Source organism: Xenopus laevis, chromosome 5L, assembly GCF_017654675.1.
Source record: "Xenopus laevis strain J_2021 chromosome 5L, Xenopus_laevis_v10.1, whole genome shotgun sequence".
NCBI lineage: Eukaryota > Metazoa > Chordata > Amphibia > Anura > Pipidae > Xenopus > Xenopus laevis.
The window spans coordinates 164,560,062-164,570,895 of NC_054379.1; positions in this window are offsets into that span (position 1 = coordinate 164,560,062).

Here is a 10,834-nt window from a genome sequence, read left to right on the forward strand (position 1 = left end):
TATGTATGAACAAGACAAAGACACAAGTTATTAATCTGCCTCTATATGAATGAGCACTAGAATACATCACTATATATATATATATATCTCAACTTCCCAAACTCAAATAAGGGTTTAATAGTGACTCTTACCTTTTAACTCACTGTGTGTTCCCCCAAATGACTCTATAGTGCCAACGTACCCCAACCAGAGCCTGTAAGTACCTCTGAGTAGTAATTCTCAACTCAGGCCTCCCCCAGTTACAGTACAAGGCAGCTCACTGGCACAAGACATTGAGGAAAAGGCATAGAAACAACAGTGTTAGGGGTAAACGTGGTTTTATTACTGGAACAGAACAGATATTTCCTGTAACTAATTCCTGCTCCTTCAGCATCTGCCCCTAGGGATCCTGCAATCAACCCTCTACTTCTTCCCTTCTGCCAACCTTCCATACACTCCTATTATCTCCCTTCTGTAGCCACAGCAAGACCTTGGAGCTCACAGACATCACAGTAAACTGGGACCCCCCTCCAAGTCTGTATAAAAGAATATACAATCACTGCCACCTCCCCTTGGGGAAAGTTTTATTCTTGAATGTCCTAGTTCTCTTTAAACCCCAATTCAACTCAATAGCTCCAACAAGGCAGTCTCTTGGATCATTCTCTATCATCTTGGTGGGGAATCCCATAAACTGCCCTTACAGTAAAGCAATCCTTCCTATACTAATGGTGAGATCTCCTTTCCTTCCCCCCATTGGATAACTAATTCCTCCTCTCTTGGTAGAGAATTCCATAATCTGACTGCCCTTACAGTAAAGAACTCCTTCCTATGCTGATGGTGAAATCTCCTTTCCTTCCCACCAATGAGTCACTCATTCCCCCTCTCTTGGTTGGGAATCCCATAATCTGACTGCCCTTACAGTAAATAACCCCTTCCTATACTGATGGTGATATCTCCTTTCCTCCCCATCAATGAATCATTCATTCCCCCCCTCTCTTGGTTGGGAATTCCATAATCTGACTGCCCTTACAGCAAATAACCCCACCTTATGCTGATGGTGAAATCTCCTTTCCTCCTCCATCAATAAATCACTCACTCCCCCTCTCTTGGCAGGTAATCCCATAATCTGACTGCCCTTACAGCAAATAACCCCACCTTATGCTGATGGTGAAATCTCCTTTCCTCCTCCATCAATAAATCACTCACTCCCCCTCTCTTGGCAGGGAATCCCATAATATGCCTGCCCTTATAGAAAAGGAAACCCTTCTTCTGCTAATAGTGAAATCTTCTTTTCTTTACTTAAAATGATCATTGTGCTATGAAAGACAAATGGATGTGTGTTTATATCTGCATTTACTGCAGGAGAACTGGGACAGGTCAATTTCTGGCCTCTATCCACATACAATGGCCACTGAATCACTGATGATCAGTAATTTAGCAGGGGGCAATGATTTTTCATAATTGGGGCCGCCTTTTCTATTTTAGTAGATACCATTGATCACATTGTCACTAAGGCTTTTACTTGTCCTTTAAAACCTTCGATTTTTTGGCATAATTGATCTCAAAGGCTTTTGGGCTCAGCTGACACGTTATCCAGAAAATGTGCAATTATTGAAGAATATGTACTTTTTGTAAATCGCCGGCCTACACACATGTCAGCAGTGACCTTGGTTAGAGGAGGGGGGGGTGACGACAGTGTAAATGTTTAAACTGGTGGATTTGGGCAGGTCGGTCAAAGAGGGGGGAATGTGCGACTGAAATGAGTGGCGCCTGTTTGATGAGAGGGAGAAGAGGAGAAAGGGCCATGGCCTTGCACAAGAACGGTTAATGATTTATGGGGGAATCAAAGGCAGCAGTGCCCAATGGTGCCGGCTTATCTGAAGCTAGACTGCAAGCTCTGTGGGGCAGGACCATCTGATCCTCTTGACATTAAAGGGAAGTCACTGATCCAAGAACCCAAGCATTCAGTTGCAATAATATCAATAAAAAACAGCGTTCCAATGATTGTTTTCCTGGTTGCCTGTGTCACCGACCTTAGCAACCACAACACATTGATCAATGGCTCGTCTAGAGTTAGAGAAGAAATGAAAAATAAATATTATGGCACTCCGAGCTGTGGTCTTCCTGTACAATTCAGTGGATATCACATGTACCAGATAACATGGGCCATGGCTGGCTGAGAATTCTGGGAGTTGTAGTTCCCATCAGCTGGGGAGTTCTGACGTTCATTTAGTAGAGGAATGCAGCCATGAATAAGGCAGCTGAAAGTCCATCTTTGTTATTTGAACTATTCTTTCTTGGCTGCAGAGCTGTGAGTGAGTGCCATTATATATGAGTAAATAAAGAATAAATCAGCCATAACTATGACATTGCATTCATACAGCCCGTGTTTATTCGGAGGGAGTGTTTGGCTCAGCGCTGCACACAATTCTGCACGTGGATCTGAGACTTAGAATGGAGAGAATGTCTGTCCCTTGTTAATCCTGGAACAATTGGTCAGCACTCACCCAAACCACAAATTTATCAAGCAGGTGCACGTGCGAGGTTGTCCACTCCAACCGGAAAAGCAATGCAAGACGGAATCACAGCACCATGCAAATCATTTATAATTTTAAAAAGCCTTTATTGGATTTTTCTGGCTTGGATCTCAAACGAACAACGTTTCAGGCCTCCATGGCCTTTTGTCAAGTGACAAAAGGCCATGGAGGCCTGAAACGTTGTTCGTTTGAGATCCAAGCCAGAAAAATCCAATAAAGGCTTTTTAAGATTATACATGATTTGCATGGTGCTGTGATTCCGTCTTGCCTTGTTAATCCTGCACTGTTGGTCCTCGCTTCCAACAATGTAGTAGAAGCAATCCAAGCGCTGGATGGAGAATTTATTTCTGAGCGAGGTCTTGCTTGCCCTTTAAAACATTTTCCCAGATAGTAACCAAATGAGGGCCGGGGGCTAGCATCTGCCATTTATCTCCAATGATTCACCCGCTTGTCTGTGACAGATGATGGCACGTATTGGCCAATGGCCACTGACCCGTATATTGGAGGAGCCTGATATTTGGAATAATTGCTGGTGTGGAATCTGCTCTGTTTGGCATTCAGCTTGATGTTAAATGTGTCACTTGCCTATTATTTCAGCCACTGACTGTGCCCATCATGCGCTTTATGATGCTAAAGATTAGTGGCTCCAAGCAAGAAATAGCCCAGCAAGCACTTAGCTAGCCACAATATTCCTTTAGGGACCTGTTTAGTTACATTGTGCACTGAAATAACTTTTTCGTATGACCAGGTTGACATTTTGGGAGTTGTTAAACTCTGGCCCTTCAAAGGGGTTGTTCAAAATCCGAACACGTTTTTCAGTTCAATTGTTTTCAGATTGTTTTTGAATCACTTTCCGTTTTTTACGGAACTCCAAAGCTGTACTTAGCTGAACGTCTCCGTCTCCTTTTTCTAAGAGTTACTCATCGGTCCATTGCTCTGGAATAAAAGCTGTACGAGTGGACAAATATTTGCACCATTATTGATTGTGCAACATCAGGTAGCCAGGAGCAGCGTTTGTGTCCTCATGTTGCTAAACATCAGAATCCTTTGCTTTCCCCAGTACTTCTGGTTGGGTACAAGATGTTGACTGGCAAGCATTTCATTTCATGCTCAGAATCCTCTCCTTTATGGCAAGTCATCGGCATATTCATCAGCTCACTATGACAATAAATGCACATTTGTTTGTGCTTTTTGCAGTTATACCAATGAGCGGGTGCTGTCGTATTGCTTGACTGAGCCTAAACGTTCTACTTGAGCTGGTGCCTTGGGTTGGGGGGGGGGGTAACCAGTAAATCTAGGGCAAGTGCCATGTGACAAATTACTGTCCATATCTAATATTTGAACGCATAATTCAATTCAGAGTAATGGTTTCTGTAGAATGTTCTTGGCACGGAGACATCCAATTGCATAGACTCAGCCTTAAAGGGGACAGTACATTGTTGGACACTTCTATAAAGCTAATAATGATATGGTACCCCTTAAATTGCCCACCAACCCATGTCAGGATCCACTGGTAACGCTCATTGGGGCAAATTTACTTACCTTCGAAGTTGCGCTAGGCATAGATTTGCCAGGGCTGCGCAAATTCACGAAGATCCGAAGTTGAGCACAAGTTACCGATTGTTTGCGAAGTTGCGCTAGCGATGTTACGATCAGCGGTTCCAAGTTCTAGCGTTGGCTAATTTGCATACGGCAGGAAGTGAAAGTACAATGGACGTATATGTTGCAGCCATTTATGGTTGCACCGAATCCAGGATTCGGTTCGAGATTCGGCCTTTTTCAGCAGGATTCGGCCAAATCCTTCTGACTGGTCGAACCGAATCCAAAACCTAGTTTGCCTATGCAAATTAGGGGTGTAGAAGGAAATCGCGTGACTTTTTGTCACAAAACAAGGAAGTAAAAAATGTTTCCCCACCCCTAATTTGCATATGGCCGAATCTTTCGTAAAGGAATCAGGGGTTCAGCTGAATCCAAAATAGTGGATTCGGTGCATCCCTACAGCCAATACATTACACTACACAAGCCAAGAAATTGCCCTACACATGAGCCCAGTGTTGCAGCCTATCATCCTGAAAAAAGGAAAATTCGCCAGCATTTTTTGGGACTTAGAAAAATTTTCAACTAAATTTTGAGGAAGTCCTATCTACTCTATTGCACTTCGCCTGGTCTGAGGTGGCGAAGGCAAGTCTGGAGCAAGAGGTAACGTTCAGTAAAATCTGCCTCTTAGTGAATTTGCGTAGTTACCTCCATTCGCCAGAGCGAAAATTCGGCAGGCGTAAGGGAGCGAAGTACCGCTAGAGTCTATCTCCTTCGCTAGCGAAGTTACACCGGTGACCGTTAGTAAATCGGCAAAGTACTGAAATTACGTCACGGTGGCGAATTTTCGATAGCATTAGTCACTTTGCCCTTTAGTAAATTTGCTCCTAAGTAAGTTGAATGTCCCTGTCTCTGATGTTTGAGTCTGGCAGCTCAGTAATTCAGGTGCAGATTCTTTTACAATTTTACAACATATAGGTGATTATTTACTAAACTCTGAATGCAAAAATCACAAAAAATTTGTGTTTGTTTTTTTATAAAATCAGACTTTTAAAAAATCACGAATTTTTCGAAATTTGATAAACCCCGAGGATGGAAAAGTTTGAATCTGAAAAACTGGCATCTCAGACCTGTCGAGGTTGCATATAAGTCAATGGGAGAAGTACCAATGATTTTTTGATGTGCGCTGGGTTTCATGCAATACCCCAAAGTTTTCGGGTGAAAATTACGAAACAATCTTGAAAATCGGTTGGAAAAAAATGGAAAAAATTGTGAAAATCTGATTTTTTCCAGCAAAGCAAATTTTCGGGAAAATGTAATAATAAATAAGCATAAAAAACCCGAGCGGATTTGATTGGAGTTTGTAGCAGAAAATATTGAGATAAATTCGAGACTTTGATAAATAACCCTCTTAGCTGATCCATTTCTCAGCAGCATCTCTGGAGTATCAGTAACTATTGTATCAAGTCTAACAGATGCCTGTAATGAAACTCAGGGATTCTGCTCAGCAGGGACAAACATAAGAAATGGATTAACTTAGGGCAAGGCGTTTTTTCCGTTGCGTTTTTAAAAAAGCTCAGTTGAGCGTAAATACGCCACTGAGATCAACATGCGTTTTTCCATCACGTAGGTTTCTTTTCCCAACATTCACTTCTCATTGTTCTCGTTCCTCATCATTCCGCTGGCTAGAAATAGAAAAGCTATTTACATGCAAAATGGAGCAGGAATGATCGTCAATACGCAACGTAATTACGTCACCAGACTAATATGGCGTAAAAACGTATATGCGTGATTTATCTCGCGAGAATTTGGATGCCATATATAAAATACGCTGCGTATTTACTTAAAGTGTGTTTTCAAACTTGCAGATCCCATAGTCTATTGATTTGGTAGTTTCTTGACGTATTGGCGTTTCTGCTGAAATACTGGCGTCCCGTGGCGGATTTCGGCTTGCAAGCGCCCTGTGAGAATTGCCATAGTGTGTTTTCCATTCGTTTCAGTGGTAGTGCGGTTTATGTGTATTTACGCCCGATGGAGCTTTTTTAAAAACACAACTGAAAAACGCCACGTCTGGCCTTACCCTAAATGTATCAGTTTAGAACAGTTTACAGGGTCGATGACCCCTCCCCTCCCAGAGCTGCTTTACAAGGTGAAAAATTTAACTTTACACTTCAATATTAGAAAAACAGTCACACATAGGAAATAGAAAGTAATTGGAAAAAGTCTTTATTTCTGGTGAACTGTATGAAACCAACTGAACTAAAAAAAAAAAAAAGTTTCTGAAGGTGAACAACCCCTATAAAGGGATACTGTCAAGGAAAAAATTTTTTTTTCAAAATGAATCAGTTAATAGTGCTGCTCCAGCAGAATTCTGCACTGAAATCCATTTCTCAAAAGAGCAAACAGATTTTTTATATTCAATTTTGAAATCTGACATGGGGCTAGACATATTGTCAGTTTCCCAGCTGCCCCAAGTCATGTGACTTGTGCTCTGATAAACTTCAATCACTCTTTACTGCTGTACTGCAAATTGGAGTGATATCACCCCCTCCCTCCCCCCCCAGCAGCCAAACAAAAGAATAATGGGAAGGTAACCAGATAACAGCTCCCTAACACAAGATAACAGCTGCCTGGTAGATCTAAGAACAGCACTCAATAGTAAAATCCAGGTCCCACTGAGACACATTCAGTTATATTGAGAAGGAAAAACAGCAGCCTGCCAGAAAGCATTTCTCTCCTAAAGTGCAGGCACAAGTCATGACCGGGGCAGCTGGGAAATTGACAAAATGTCTAGGCCCATGTCAGATGAATTGAATATAAAAAATCTGTTTGCTCTTTTGAGAAATGGATTTCAGTGCAGAATTCTGCTGGAGTAGCAATATTAACTGATGTGTTTTGAAAAAAACATGTTTTCCGATGACAGGATCCCTGTCACGGCAAGTAGCAGCACTATGTGTCAGCCTGCTGTTATGTGTAGTTAGGCAACTCCAAAGCTGTACTTAGCTGAACGTCTCCTTTTTCTAGGAGTTACTCACCGGTTCATTGCTCTGGAATAAAAGCTGTATGAGTGGACAAATATTTGCACCATTATTGATTGTGCAACATCAGGTAGCCAGGAGCAGCGTTTGTGTCCTCATGTTGCTAAACATCAGAATCCTTTGCTTTCTCCGGTACTTCTGGTTGGGTACAAGATGTTGACTGGCAAGCATTTCATTTCATGCTCAGAATCCTCTCCTTTATGGCAAGTCATCGGCATATTCATCAGCTCACTGTGACAATAAATCCACATTTGTTTGTGCTTTTTGCAGTTATACCAATGAGCGGGTGCTGTCGTATTGCTTGACTGAGCCTAAACGTTCTACTTGAGCTGGTGCCTTGGGTTGGGGGGGGGGGATAACCAGTAAATCTAGGGCAAGTGCCATGTGACAAATTACTGTCCATATCTAATATTTGAAATCATAATTCAATTCAGAGTAATGGTTTCTGTAGAATGTTCTTGGCACGGAGACATCCAATTGCATAGACTCAGCCTTAAAGGGGACAGTACATTGTTGTTCTTTTGGACACTTCTATAAAGCTAATAATGATATGGTGCCCCTTAAATTGCCCACCAACCCATGTCGGGATCCACTGGTAACGCTCTTTGGGGCAAATTTACTTACCTTTGAAGTTGCGCCAGCGTTGATTTCGCTGCACTTCGCCAGGCATAGATTTGCCAGGGCTGCGCAAATTCACGAAGAAACAAAGTTGAGCACAAGTTACCGATCATTTGCGAAGTTGCGCTAGCGATGTTACGATCAGCGGTTCGAAGATACGCTAGAGATCAGAAATTTGTGTGCAGTTAAAGTACAATGGCCATATATGCAGCAGAATACTACACAAGGCCAGGGAACCTTAATAAATGTGTTCTAATGTCCTACACATGAGCCCACAGTATAGTTTAGGTGTCATATGTTATCAAATGTAGGGGGGGAAGGAGGGTACCCTAAAAAAAATTCGCTCTTTTTCAGCCTATCACCCTTAAAAAAGTAAAAGACGCCTGCGTTTTTAGGACTTAGAAAAAATGTCAACTTTTTTGGAGCAATCCCTATCTACTCTATTGCACTTCGCCTCGGCTGAGGTGGCGAAGTAAAGTCTGGCGCAAGAGGTAACGTTCACGAAAATCCGCAACTTAGTGAATTACGTCCCTTCGTTATAGCGCAACTTCGTCTGGCGTGAGGGTGCGAAGTAGCGCTAGAGCCACTTGAATCTTTCATCATTTATTATACCCCGAGGATAGAAAAATTCAGAATCCAAAAATCCGGCATCTCAGACCTGCCGAGGTTGTACATAAGTCAATGGGAGACGATTATCTGACGATTTTGTGGTTTTCAGGAAAGAAAAAATCTGATTTTTCAAGTGGAAACTCCAAAAAATATAGATTTTGATAAATAACCACCAAAGTGTTTCATAACACACCTTGGGGTAGATTTACTAAAGGCCGAAGTGACTAACGCTGGTATAGTTTCGCCAGCATTAACGTCACCCCGTACTGTTACCCCAAATCTGCCTGTACCCAGGGCACCCAGGGCAGGCGGTCAGATTCGGAGAGATTAGTTGCTAGATTAGAAATTACCTCACAAGGAAAGTTCAGGCGACTTCGGAAAATTAAACGCTCTGAGTGCCATCCCACTGGTGATTTATAGTCAAGCCAGCGGAAGGCAGTTTGGGGAGATTAGTCGCCCGAAGAAGAGGAGATTTTTCGCTGGGCGACTAATCTCCCAGAATCTGAGCGTATTCCCTGACTTTTAAAAGTGGGAACTGAGCAGATATATTTACAGGGATCTGAGGGGTAATGCACTCTTTAATGTATATTGATTTAGCTGATAAATAATCTGCTGAGAAAATAGTATATCCCCTTTATGATAAATACTGTGAGAGTCACCGGATTTTACTAGTGCAGGCCCTAGGTCAAATCTCATGACACAACTGTGACCAACAAATGTATAAAAAACAAACTGCATCCTGGGATTCCGTACAGTACGGACGCACGGATAATGCTTGTAGTCACAGCCCGAATGTACGTGGGGCTCAGTTAACAGTTAATTAATCATAATGAACTATTTTCAATGAATTGGTAGGAAATCAGCAAATTAATTCATGCATTTAATGGACTGTAGCATTATTAAGTTAATGAATTGGCAATAATTGATAATATGACTATGAATTGAACACTAATTCCTATTGGAGATAAGAAATGATTTGAGGTATTGAATCTTAAACTTATTTATATTTCCGATCGATTAAAGTGACCTCAAATTAATAAAAAAATTATTTGGAAAAATTTGGAGGGCGAGTTAAGAGACACTTTCTAGTTAAAGCAAATGGTAATTTACGCCCCACTTCAAGTTTGAAGTAATGTAGATCCATTAGTATTAAGGTGAGTGCACAGCCATTTTTTTCAAATAAAATAGTCTCCTGTTGATGAGAAAATGACGGTCATTATTATGAAAAAAAAAAAAAAATGAATATCCCCTTTAAATATCTCACGAGTGGCCAGAAAAAAAAAAGAGTTAGGAAAACAATATTGAAAGAAACCCACACTAATAAAGGAGCAGTATCTCGTTTGGATAAGGTGGCTGGGGATTCAGTAGAAATACACTCATATTCCCAATTCCCGACTCACTTTCCTGAACATAATCAGGGCTTTCTGGCATGTAAATTACCTGAAAACTGAACATGTAACTTCTTTGCAATTTCACATCCCCCAGGGGGTAAGAAATACATCGTATCAGTGTTAGCAGTGAGGAATGAACTATACATATTATATCATTACAAGTATATATATCTGTCTCTCTATCACTAGATATGAAACACGCAGCTTGCAAACCCCACGATACTGTCCCCATCCTCTAGAATCATATCAGTGATCTTTCCTCCAGCAAATGTGTAATGTGATATTTGTGTAATGAGCACAAGGCTGCAGGCTGAGTTATACAGAGAACTCTGAGTATCACTCATGTATTATAAGGGATAATGTACCCCCTACTGTAAATGATAAGGATATTAGAAGTCACTGAGGGGTTGGTCTGTGACCATATAAAGGCACAAGGCTGCAGGCTGAGTTATACAGGGAACTCTGAGTATCACTCATGTATTATAAGGGATAATGTACCCCCTACTGTAAATGATAAGGATATTAGAAGTCACTGAGGGGTTGTTCTGTGACCATATAAAGGCACAAGGCTGCAGGCTGAGTTATACAGGGAACTCTGAGTATCACTCATGTATTATAAGGGATAATGTACCCCCTACTGTAAATTATAAGGATATTAGAAGTCACTGAGGGGTTGTTCTGTGACCATATAAAGGCACAAGGCTGCAGGCTGAGTTATACAGGGAACTCTGAGTATCACTCATGTATTATAAGGGATAATGTACCCCCTACTGTAAATGATAAGGATATTAGAAGTCACTGAGGGGTTGTTCTGTGACCATATAAAGACACAAGGCTGCTGGCTGAGTTATACAGGGAACTCTGAGTATCACTCATGTATTATAAGGGATAATGTACCCCCTACTGTAAATGATAAGGATATTAGAAGTCACTGAGGGGTTCTGTGACCATATAAAGACACAAGGCTGCAGGGTGAGTTATACAGGGAACTCTGAGTATCACTCATGTATTATAAGGGATAATGTACCCCCTACTGTAAATGATAAGGATATTAGAAGTCACTGAGGGGTTGGTCTGTGACCATATAAAGGCACAAGGCTGCAGGCTGAGTTATACAGGGAACTCT